Source organism: Palaemon carinicauda, chromosome 31 (assembly GCF_036898095.1).
Source record: "Palaemon carinicauda isolate YSFRI2023 chromosome 31, ASM3689809v2, whole genome shotgun sequence".
In the NCBI taxonomy this organism is placed as follows: Eukaryota; Metazoa; Arthropoda; class Malacostraca; order Decapoda; family Palaemonidae; genus Palaemon; species Palaemon carinicauda.
Window position 1 is genome coordinate 54,877,078 of NC_090755.1, and position 12,609 is coordinate 54,889,686.

Genomic DNA, 12,609 nt, shown 5'->3' on the forward strand with positions numbered 1-12,609 from the left:
ATTCACCTCGCCAAATCTCCCAAGCAAAATCCTGGAATTCACCCTGCAAAATCTCCCACGCAAACCCTGGAATTCACCTCGACAAATATCCCACACAAAATCAGGGAATTCGCCTCGCCAAATCTCCAAAGCAAAATCCGGGAATTTGCTTCGCCAAAATCACCAACGCAAATCCTTGAATTCTTCTCGCCAAATCTCCCACACAAAATCATGGAATATGCCCTGCAAAATCTCCCACACAAAATTCTGGAATTCGCCTTGCAAAATCTCCCACACAAAATCCTGGAATTCGCCTCACGAAATCTTCCACGCAAAATCCTGGTATTCGCCTTGACAAATCTCCCACGCAAAATCCTGGAATTCGCCTTGCCAAATCTCCCACGCAAAATCCTGGGATTTGCCTTGCAATATCTCCCACGCAAAATTCTGGAATTCACCTCGCCAAATCACCCACACAAAATCCTGGAATTCGCCTTGCCAAATCTCCCACAAAAAATTCTGGAATTTGCCTCACCAAATATCCCACGCAAATTCTTGAATTTGCCTCACCAAATCTCCCACGCAAATTCTGGAATTCACCCTGCAAAATTCTGGAAATTCACCTCGCTAAATCTCCCATGCAAAATCCTGGAATTCGCCTCGCCAAATCTCCCACACAAATCCTGAAATTCACCTCGCCACATCCTGGAATTCGCCCTGCAAAATCTTCCACGCAAAATCCTAGAATTCGCCCTCGCCAAGTCTCTCACGCAAAATCCTGGAATTCGACTTGCAAAATCTTCCACGCAAAATCCTAGGAATTCGCCTCGCCAAGTCTCTCACGCAAAATCCTGGAATTCGACCTGCAAAATCTCCCACGCAAAATCCTAGAATTTGCCTCGCCTAGTCTCTCACGCAAAATCCTGGAATTCGCCCTGCAAAATCTCCCACGCTAAATCCTGGAATTCGCCCCGCCAAGTCTCTCACGCAAAAATCCTGGAATTCGCCCTGCAAAATCTCCCACGCTAAATCCTGGAATTCGCCTCGCCAAGTCTCTCACGCAAAATCCTGGAATTCGCCCTGCAAAATCTCCCACACAAAATCCTAGAATTCACCTCTCCAATTCTCTCACGCAAAATCCGGGAATTCGCCCTGCAAAATCTCCCACGCTAAATCCTGGAAATCGTTCTCGCCAAATCTCCCACGCAAATCTACAAGGAAGGAGTTGGAATCTGTCTTCGAGCAAACGGGAAATGCGATATGGCCGCTTTACGCGGCCCCGGCGTTCCGGAAAGAGTTGCTGATGATAACTCGGGTTACTATAATATCAAGCCGAAGTCTGCACGCCTGATTAAAACGGCACTGCATTAATGATTTCCTGTACAGAGGTTGATGTTGGCACTGTGCCACATCTGAACACCCCTCCTTGGGTGTGCCTCCCTTCCTCTCTCCCTCCCCTTCCCTGGATTCCTCCCTACTCTATCCCTTTCCCCCGAAGTAACCCTATTCTCTCCCTACTTTCCTCTCCCAGCCTCCCTTAACGCTCTCCCTGTTTTATCTCTTCCAATAAACGCCCCTCGACGCTGATATACGATTCTAAACACAGACTGAATTGTTTGTCGGTGGCTTTCACACCTCAAGTTTCGAGCTACGAATATTATAACAGTTCGCCATGCAGTTCTGAAACTAATCACCTAAAAATAATTCTAGTGAATAAGCAAAGTAGCTGCGGACGTCACAAACATTCTTATTTTCTTATTCTTCGGGATAAGAATATCTTATTCAAAAACGTTCGAGAGAAATGGCTGTTAAAGACTTCGAAAGTTTACCGTCGAAGATAAGAACATCGAATTCAGATAACTCGAAGGGCCTCGTAAGTTCTCGGCTGCGGCGCGAAGCAAATAACTATTTCCTTTTTCAACACCGTTTGGTTTCCTTTTGAGAGAGAGAGAGAGAGAGAGAGAGAGAGAGAGAGAGAGAGAGGAGAGAGAGAGCACTGTTAGAAATTTGCATTAAAAAAACGGTAAATGCCTGGCAACATTCAAAGAATTGAGAGAGAGAGAGAGAGGAGAGAGAGAGAGAGAGAGAGAGAGAGAGAGAGCACTGTTAAAAATTTGCATAAAAAAACGGTAAATGCCTGGGAACATTTATTCCAGGATTTTTACAGTTTTAAATACGGATATATTGACATAAAGGAGTGAGTGGTACTGCGGTCACCAACCCGTAAAAGATAATAATAAAGTAACGTAAAATTACGGTCGCCTGCATTTTACTGAAATTACGGTTGAGAACAGTATATTTTTACGGAGAATTTTCATATTAAAATTGCGTATTTTTAATATTAAGAGAGAGAGAGAGAGAGAGAGAGAGGAGGAGAGAGAGAGAGGAAGAGAGAGAGAGAGAGAGAGAGAGAGAGAGAGAGAGAGAGAGAGAGAGAGAGAGAAGCACTGTAATTAAATTTAACAACTGAATATTTCTAATTGAACTTCAGCTGATGAACACACCAAAGACAGAGAGAGAGAGAGAGGAGAGGAGAGAGAGAGAGAGAGAGATCAACTCTTTAATTCTGGTTTTTATAACCGTATTAAAACGAACGCGAGCCATATCAGTAAATAACATCATATACATCAAAAGGCTTTAAACGAAAGACTGAACCTCTGACACTCTATAGAGGGCCTAAAAGATAACACTGTATATGTATGTATAAAGAACTGAAATCTATATATATTTCATCTAAAAATATATGACATCAGCCAAGATTTTGTTGATTTCTTAAGTATTGTGACAACTTTACATATTACCCATTAATATATACACAACTAAAGAAATAGAATTAATGTGTAAAAAAAGACTGCTGACACACGAGCAATACATGTATCAAAACATAGAGTAATAAACGAATCTAAAGAGGAACTTGTAATAATACGGCACAGAATATCAGATATATACACATTATAACCATAAACACGAAGACAGTAAAACCATGGTATATAACCAATGGTTGAAAAATAAAAAAGAAATAAAAAATAAAAAAAGATAATTAAAAAGGTAGACGGGAAACTGGAAAATAGAAAATAGGAGAAAAACTTTCACTAATAACCTTCAGTTTCATGCAACAATGTTGCCAAACCTTTCTTCCTCTGAACTGCAAATCAAATTCCATTACGCAAAAATGAAACCCAAAAAATAGTCTCTCTCTCTCTCTCTCTCTCTCTCTCTCTCTCTCTCTCTCTCTCAAAGAAAAAAAATCTGTCATTCCATGGGAACTCCAACCGACCCAAAAAATAAAAATAAAAAAAAAAAATCTCGGCTATGAAATGCGATATACCAGCAATTCCTGAAATTAATTTCAGTGCCCCAATTAAACTGAAATTTAAAAGTGAAATCTAATCCAAAATGGTAATAATGAAATCACCCAGTGAGCCAGGCACTCATTATTAACTAGAAAAAAAAGCAATTGTGATTCCGTGTTAAGGTTCATATTCAAAATGGAAAATGAATAATTCAACTTAAAATTTAAAGCTCTATGCTACTTTTTATGACAATAAAAATTCACAAAATCCTCATTTTCTTCTGGAATCAAGGGTAAGGGGTCCAAAAATTATATTTTTTCCTCCTGCATGAATGAATTCGTCCTATCATTCTATTTATAGAGGAGTGGCAATCAACATGGAAAATAGGAAGGGGGTGGCACCTAAAAATGGAAAAAACAACTGGTTCATAGCAAGTGGCTAGGGGTGGGGCTGCTAGCCACGTAACCTTTTCTTCATCCAAGCTTATGATGACAGCTGTAACAGCTGGGTCGACTAGTCACTAGTGACTGACAGGCCAGAACAAGAACCTTGTAAATGCTAGCAGAAATATTAACTAATCCCCGAGAAGTTTTATATATATATATATATATATATATATATAAACAAACACACACACACAGACACACACACATATATATATATATATATATATTATATATATATATATATATATATCCCTTTCTGAGTGGGGATACTCCAAAATAAAAACCATTGTTCTCTAGTCTTGGATAGGGCCATAGACTCTGTCTAATGGTCTTCCACTGTATTGGGCTAGAGTTCTCTTGCTTGAGGGTACTCTATTCTTATTCCTCTTCCTTTTATTTTGTTAAAGTGTTTTATAGTTTATATAGGAGATATTTGATTCAATCTTACTGTTCTTAAAATATTTAATTTTTCCTTGTTTCCTTCCCTCACTGGACTATTTTCCCTCTTGGAGCCCCTGGGCTTATAGCATCCTGCTTTTCCAACTAGGGGGTTGTAGCTTAGCAAGTAATAATAATAATAAGAGGTTTGCGTACCACCATGGTCAAGCAAAAGGTTGTAGCACTCAAGGACATAAATAATAGGTTTGGTTTACACTTTACAGTAGGCCATCAGAGGAAAAATTTCCCACCATCACAGCGTGGTGATGAAAAGTGGCCAAACACCAGACATGCATTGACATGTCTTAGGACTTTGTCCTACAATGGACTAGAAGCGGCTGTATTTTTTTTAGTTATATATATATATATATATATATATATATATATGTATGTATGCATTTGTTATTGTTGTGTATATATAGGCACAAAAATTATTATCATTATCATTACTATTATTATTATCATTATTATTACTTGCATGCATCGGTACATCAGAATGATTGAAAGATATATACCTTTAAATAGAACAGAATCGTTTTGAATGATGACACGTCCAAGTTATTAAAGTTAATGTTTATAATTTATGTAAAGTTGTCATTCACTTCATAAAATGAAATATTCTTTTCAACATTCAAAGTCACACAGTCTTCAATGCCCTGAGGTACAGTACAGAGAAACGTTTGATATGAATAGAAGCTTAAAATTGTTATTTTTTTTAAAAGATATCCGAGTAATTCATACTTCAGAAATGATAACAGAGGATGGAGAACTCAAGAATAAGTCACTAGAAATAAATACACATTAACAAAAAAAAAAAAAAAAAAAAAAAACTTATTCACCGGCCACCCACTGACATACTACCACTAGAGACTTTATTGGTTCCTTTGACAAGCCAGACAGTACTACATTGGATCTCTCTCTCTCTGATTACGGCCCACTTTCCTTTTGCCTGCACATACACCGAATAGTCTGGCCTTTTCTTTACATATTCTCCTCTGTCCTCATACACCTGAAAACACTGAGAATACCTAACAGTTCTTCCTCGCTTAAGGGGTTAACTGCTGCACTGTAATTGTTCAGTGGCTATTTTTCCTCTTGGTAAGGGTTAGAAGGGACTCTTTAGCTATGGTAAGCAGCTCTTCTGAGAGAAGGACAATCCAAAATCAAACCATTGTTCTCGGGTCTTGGATTGTGCAATAGCCTCTGTACCATGTTCTTTCACTGTCTTGGGGTAGAGTTCTCTTGCTTGAGGGTACACTCAGGCACACCGTTCTATCTTATTTGTCTTCTTGCTTTTTAAAGTGTTGACAGTTTATAAATGGAAAATGCATCTTAATGTTGTTATTGTTAATTGCTTCTCTTGTAGTTTCCTTATTTCCTTCCCTCAATAAGCTATTTTCCCTGTCGGAGCCCTCGGGCTTATAGCATCCTGCTTTTCCAACTAGGGTTGTAGCTTAGCAAATAATGATGATAATAGGTCAAGTCCATAAAATGATCATCGGGTTCTAGGTACCAGCAAATGCGGCTAGAACGTGAAGAGAAAAATATACACGATAATTATTCTTATCAAAACTTAGACATAGGATCATCAGAATAAAGAAAAAGAAGAAAGAAAAGAAAAGAGAGAGGGGGAGAAAATTTTAGCTTTAGACAAGGAGTTCCCAACCTTTTTTGTACTGTGTCGTTTGTGATTTTTTTATAGATACCTGTGTACCAACAAAATTGAGGATGAAAAAGAAGAACAGTGTAAGTGATATAATTCTATTATTTAATCTATTTCTCTCAGATCCAATGTACCATCTTTATAATATTATGTGTACTCGATAAAATTGAGATGAAAAAGAGGAGCAATGCAAATTGACATTGTGATATAATTTCATTGCTCATTTTCAATGCAGATTAATTGTGTATTGCGCAGTACTAGCTATTCTCTCAGATGCAAAGTACCCCCTGAGGAGTAAAAATGCACCACTGGGGGTACATGTACCCCATGTTGGGAACACCTGCTTTAGACCATTCTAAAGGTCTAAAGGAGGAAGCAAAAGACGAAAACAAGAACTCAGTGGGGGTACACCTAACGAAACTAAACGAAATGTGATGAAAACGCCCAGCTCAATGATGAACGCACCCGATCTGAACACTTTACAAAGACAATGAACAGACCACTCACCTTCCGCTAAACGGACAGATTTACTAGCCCATCTTCAAGAGGGGGGGGGGGGGGCGCCTCCAGGGGACGGGAATTGCTGCTAAATGATGTTCATAAAATTTACACTTGCGACTTAAACGGTCTTGTCGGGCAAACCCAAGGAGTACAGGTGAATATTATTGGTAGCATGGCTGGGGGAGGGGTTAATGAGAGAGATAAAGGGGGGTTAAAATAGATAGGATTAGGTATGAAAATTAGAAGCACTACGTTTAAATATTGGAAGAGGAATTAAAAGAGTATTCGCGAGTGGTTAAAATGGAGATATGATAACAGGCATGAAAGAGAATAGCAAAAGAAGACAATGAATGTAAAGGGAGAGTGGAAAATGGAAGAAAAGAAGGGTAATGTTAAAGATATTAAAGCAGGAAAAAAAAATACTGATGTCTATGGAGTGCTAGAAAGGGGAAAAGAAAAAAAAAGTAAATAGAAAAGGGAGAGGAGGGGGAAGGAAAGGTGAAATGGTATATAGGCAAAAGATACAAAACGAAAAAAAACAGGGATGAAACGAGGGAATTGACTATACGCGGGGGGGGGGGGGGGAGAGGGTTCTGAAAGTCAATGGAGTGCCTCCTTAAGCACGTCATCCATATCTCTTAATGATGACTGGTGGGTGTGCAGCTTTGCAAACCAACGCCCATTTTAATGACCACTGAGAGACACCCTTTGCCTCAAGGGGTTCGATGGGGTGGGAAAAATGGGGAGAGATACTTCAGAGATGATCTGGGGGATGACCACAGATGCAGGGGCTGAGAGAGAGAGAGAGAGAGAGAGAGAGAGAGAAACGATTATTCATTACTTCAGAACTAAATTTTATTATTCAGAAAACAAGAATGTTTAGCAGCTACCGTGCGTTACGAAGCTATTCTATTATATCACATTAATCGGTAATACTGTAGTATAGCAGAAATTGTCAGTCAAACCAAAACATAACTGAGAATAAAAACAATGGAATTATGTCAATTGCAGAACTGGTTACAACATGAATTATATATCTATGCACTCACACACACACACACACACACATATATATATATATATATACATACATACATATATATATATATATATATATTTATATATATATATATATATATAGATACTGTACATAAACACATACATAGAAATATACATATAGAATGATAAATACTATATATATATATATATATGTATACACACACACACATATATATATATATATATACATATATAAATATACATATATATATATATATATATATAAAGAGAGAGAGAGAGAGAGAGAGAGAGAGAGAAAATAAGTCTCTACCTCTCATTATCAACTATATATTCTTATTTACACACACACACATAGACTAACACACACACAATATATATATATATATACATATATATATATATATATATATAACTATATATATATATATATATTATATATATGTATACATACATACATGCGTAGAAATATACATATAGATTGATACATATAATCTATGTGTATATATAAATATATCTCTACCTCTCATTATTCTATATATTCATCTCTCTCTCTCTCTCTCTCTCTCTCTCTCTCTCTCTCTCTCTCGAAAGCAAACAAGGGAAAACCATTGAAATTAAAAGAACAAAAAAAGATCATAAATCATTCAACTGAACCTGGTTCTATTCATTCAAATGATAATGATAATGACGATTGTAATGATAGTGAAGACAGACACGTTAATAATGAGGGTGATAACGCATGTAAACGAGATAGGAAGAGGATGCTGATGATGGGCGGGGTACGGAAGATAGAGGAGGGCGGGGGGTGGGGGGGGGGGGGGGGGGGCTGACTATCGGACACTGGCAGTGACGAATTGGCAGATTCATAAATGTCTTCGCTTAAACCAAACAAACCCTTTTCTGCGACCGGAAGGTTCCCGGGGGTCATGGTGAAGAAGAAGAAGAGGAAGAAGAAGAGGAGGAGGGATAAATAGTGAATGGAAGAAAAAGAAGAAGAAGAAGAAGAAGGAGAAGAAGAGGAGGAGGAGGAAAAGGAGGAGGAGGAGGAGGAGGAGGAGGGGAAGGAATAAATAGTGAATAAAAACGATAAAGAAGAAGAGGAGGAGGGAGAGGAGGATGGAGGGGGAGGATGATTAAATAGTGAATAATAAACGAAGAAGAAGAAGAAGAAGAAGAAGAAGAAGAAGAAGAAGAAGAAGAAATAGAGTGAATAGAAGAAAAAAAAAGTAAAAATACAGTAAATAAAAATCTTCAGTAATCCATTTAAGAAATATATCGTTAATAAGAAGAAACTCTTTTAATAATACAGGATAGTTCCAGGATTATGGTTGAATAGAAATGAAGGCTATTTACTGTATAATGAATCAATTTAAGAGGAAAAAAAATTAGAGAATTATGTATTTTTATATAATATTTCGAGAAAAGGAATTAGTCGGTTAACTTGCGTAATCTGTGGTCAAATCGAGTCAAGAAAAAATAAAAAAAATATAAATTAGAAATAAAAAAAATCAAATAATAAATGGAAATAAAAACAAAAAATAAAAACCATTAAAAAACTAATAAAAGGAAAAAAAATGAAAAAAAATAAAAAAAAATATTAGAATAAAAAAAAAATCAAAATAATATATGGAAATAAAAAAACATTAAAAAACTAATAAAAGGAAAAGTTAATACAAAAAAAATACAAAAACAATATAAATTAGAAATAAAAAAATCAAAATCAAAATAATAAAAAAAAAAAAAAAAAAAAAAAAACATTAAAAAAACTGAAGAGGAAAAATAAATACAAAAAATACAAGAAAATATAAATTAGAAATAAAAAAATAAAAATCAAAATAATAAATGGAAATAAAAAAGACAAACAAATAAAAAAAAACATTAAAAAAAAACTAATAAAAGGAAAAATAAATACAAAAAAATACAAATTTCATTATGATGGGAGGGTACATGAATATTCCTATTTAAACCATTTGATCTTACTGATACGCACGCAAACAAACGCAAATTCAATGCAAGTCATTTGATCGCAAATAATCGTCGGGCTTTGAATATCAATCGACCTACGATAAAAATAATTAAAAAAAAGACAAAGATCATTTATCAGTTAGATATATAACTTTCATTGTTGCTGTTGTTATCGTCATTCAAAATGCAACAAATGTTTTGAGGCTGTTACTGTTTTTAGAATGATATATTGTTATTCTCATCACTTATTTATTTCCTTATTTCCTTTTTCTCACTGGGTTATTTTTGCCTGTTGGAGCCCTGGGGCTTATAGCATCTTGCTTTTCCAACTAGGGTTGCACAGCTCGGCTAATAATGATAATAATAATAATAATAATAATAATAATAATAATAATAATAATAATAATAAAATGTTCTTATGAAATGTGGAACAAATTTAGAAAGTAGAGATTGTGTATTTATAAAAGAAATAGAAATGTAAAAAAAAAAGTGAGAATGTCCATATTTTGAGTTAAATTAATAATCGTAAAAAAAGTATTATATAGAAAAACATTTCCTTATAGCGGTGCAACTGAACCATTTTTATAGAACTTTAATTAAAACATTTTTTTATTGCAATACAAAATATCATATGGTAATTCAAGGTTTACATAATTTGCATATCATTACACTAGATTATACACATATGCCTCAAAGAAGAGCATTCTATGTAGCAATACACATTATGATTATACTATAAAATATCGTATTGTTATACTAATAAACTAAAAAACAATAAAGTTGTAATAATAATAAACTAAAAAAACAAAAAACTTTTGACTAATTAACAATATTTTCATGAACAATCACTTTAAAAAGATCACTTCTAGCATAATTGTTATTATAGAAAAAAATGGAAAATATTTATTTTATTTCCATGTAAAAATCAAGTCCCAAACAATAACAAGAATTAAAAATCTAACGAAGAAACAAGCCAAGTACTCACAGGAAAAATCACTATAGAGAAAATGTGGGATATCCATAAATGTTTTTCGTTTGTCACAATCAAATCCTTTACAATAATAAGATGCCAAGAAAAAAAAATACAAGCAAAATAGGCTACTGACAGGAACAAGCAAATAAAAAAAGGGGAAAATAGAAAAAGATAAATTATTTGGCTGTGAAAAACAAATCCCAGTCAACAATAACAAGAACCCACCCACCCCCCACCAAAAAAAAAAAAAAAAAAAAAAAAAAAAAAAAAAAAAAAACTATAGAAACAAGCTAGGTATTCGGAAAAACAACCACAATACTGAAAATTTAGAATTTTTTTTTCTAATTTGTCTGTCAAAATCAAATCTAGACAACAAGAAACCAATTTTCAACAAATAAACAAGCAAAGTATTCACAAGAAAACCCACTAAGGAGAAAATTGAAAAAAAAAAATATTCTGTTAAAATCAAACCACAGACAACAACAGCAAGAAACCAAAAAAACAACAAAGCAATGAGAGCAAAGTACTCACAAGAACACCCACAATACAGAAAATTTGAAAAATATTGTTTTTTATTTGTGTCAAAATCAAATCCCAGACAAAAATAACAAGACACAAGTAAAGTAACAAGGAAAGTACTCACAAGAACACCCACAATACAGAAAATTTTAAAAATATTGTTTTTTATTTGTGTCAAAATAAAATCCCAGACAAAAATAACAAGACACAAATAAAGCAACAAGGAAAGTACTCTCAAGAACACCCACAATACAGAAAATTTGAAAAATATTGTTTTTTATTTGTGTCAAAATCAAATCCCAGACAAAAATAACAAGACACAAATAAAGCAACAAGGAAAGTACTCACAAGAACACCCACAATACAGAAAATTTGAAAAATATTGTTTTTCATTTGTGTCAAAATCAAATCCCAGACAAAAATAACAAAGACACAAATAAAGCAACAAGCGAAATTTCACAAGAACAACTATAGATAAAAATTCGTAAAACAAAAAAAGCCTAGGAACAAGGAAAACGAAGATCCATTAGGCCCCATTCAGGCCAAAGACGCGAATCCCCAGAAAATGCATCTCGTCGCATCGATCAGGATTCAAATTCCCTTTAGTCAATTTGATACATACAAGTGCCCTAAGAGGATTACACCGGATTAGAAAAATATACATTCAGAGACGACACGTCTACGCTGCAGAGGGTACAAAAATGTTAAAAGTGACACTGCAGAGAGAGAGAGAGAGAGAGAGAGAGTTTGATGTGTGCGAGCTGAAGAGCCCAAAAGGTGAACAAAGATAGACACAGACACTCTGTGTTTCTACACACACATACACACACACACACACACACATATATATATATATATATGCATATATATATATATATATATGCATATATATATATATATATATATATATACATATGCGCATATATATAAGTAATGGACATGGGCTGGACATAATTACAATGAAATTCACATATAATAGATGGACATTAGAATAACAGAATGGGATCATAAAGACTGCAAAAGGAGCAGGGGAAGGAAGAGAAGACGGTGGACTGACGAACTAAGAAAGTATGCGGGTGTGGACTGGCATAGCCAGACTATAAATAGACACAAGTGGAAGGAATTGGCTTAGGCCTTCCCTTGTTCTGCGAGTGTTCTGCAATGGCTGATGATATATACTGTGTATGTATATATATATATATATATATATATATATATACATATATATTTGTGTATGAAAATGAAATTACAATAACAATTGTTAAATATCACTCACTGTGATTCATTTATTGATTTTGAGTTATCTGGCATCCTGACATCGAAGGTCATTGAAGCCGAAAACACAAAAGCGAAAATGAGTGCCATCCATTAATTCCCTCTTGTGGACAAAGAGCAAATCTGAACGAGAAACACGCAATTATATCAAAAGCGATCGTTTAATACTTCGTAAAACACAGTAAATTAATCCCCTTCTGTGAAACTCCTCTTTATATTGAACGCTGCTGATTGCGGATTGTATAAGCAAAAAAGGGAAGCTGCAGTTCTAAATAGAATTATATCTATCTGGAGTATTCAAATTCATTCATATATATATATATATATATATATATATATATCTCAGCCATTACAGGACACTTGCAGAACAAGGGAAGGCCTAAGCCATTTCCTTCCACTTGTGTCTATTTATAGTCTGGCTATGCCAGTCCACACCCGCATACTTTCTTAGTTCGTCAGTCCATCGTCTTCCCTTCCTTCATTCATATGCATCTGAAACTGATAACAAACCAAATTCATTAATATCGCAAGAGGGTC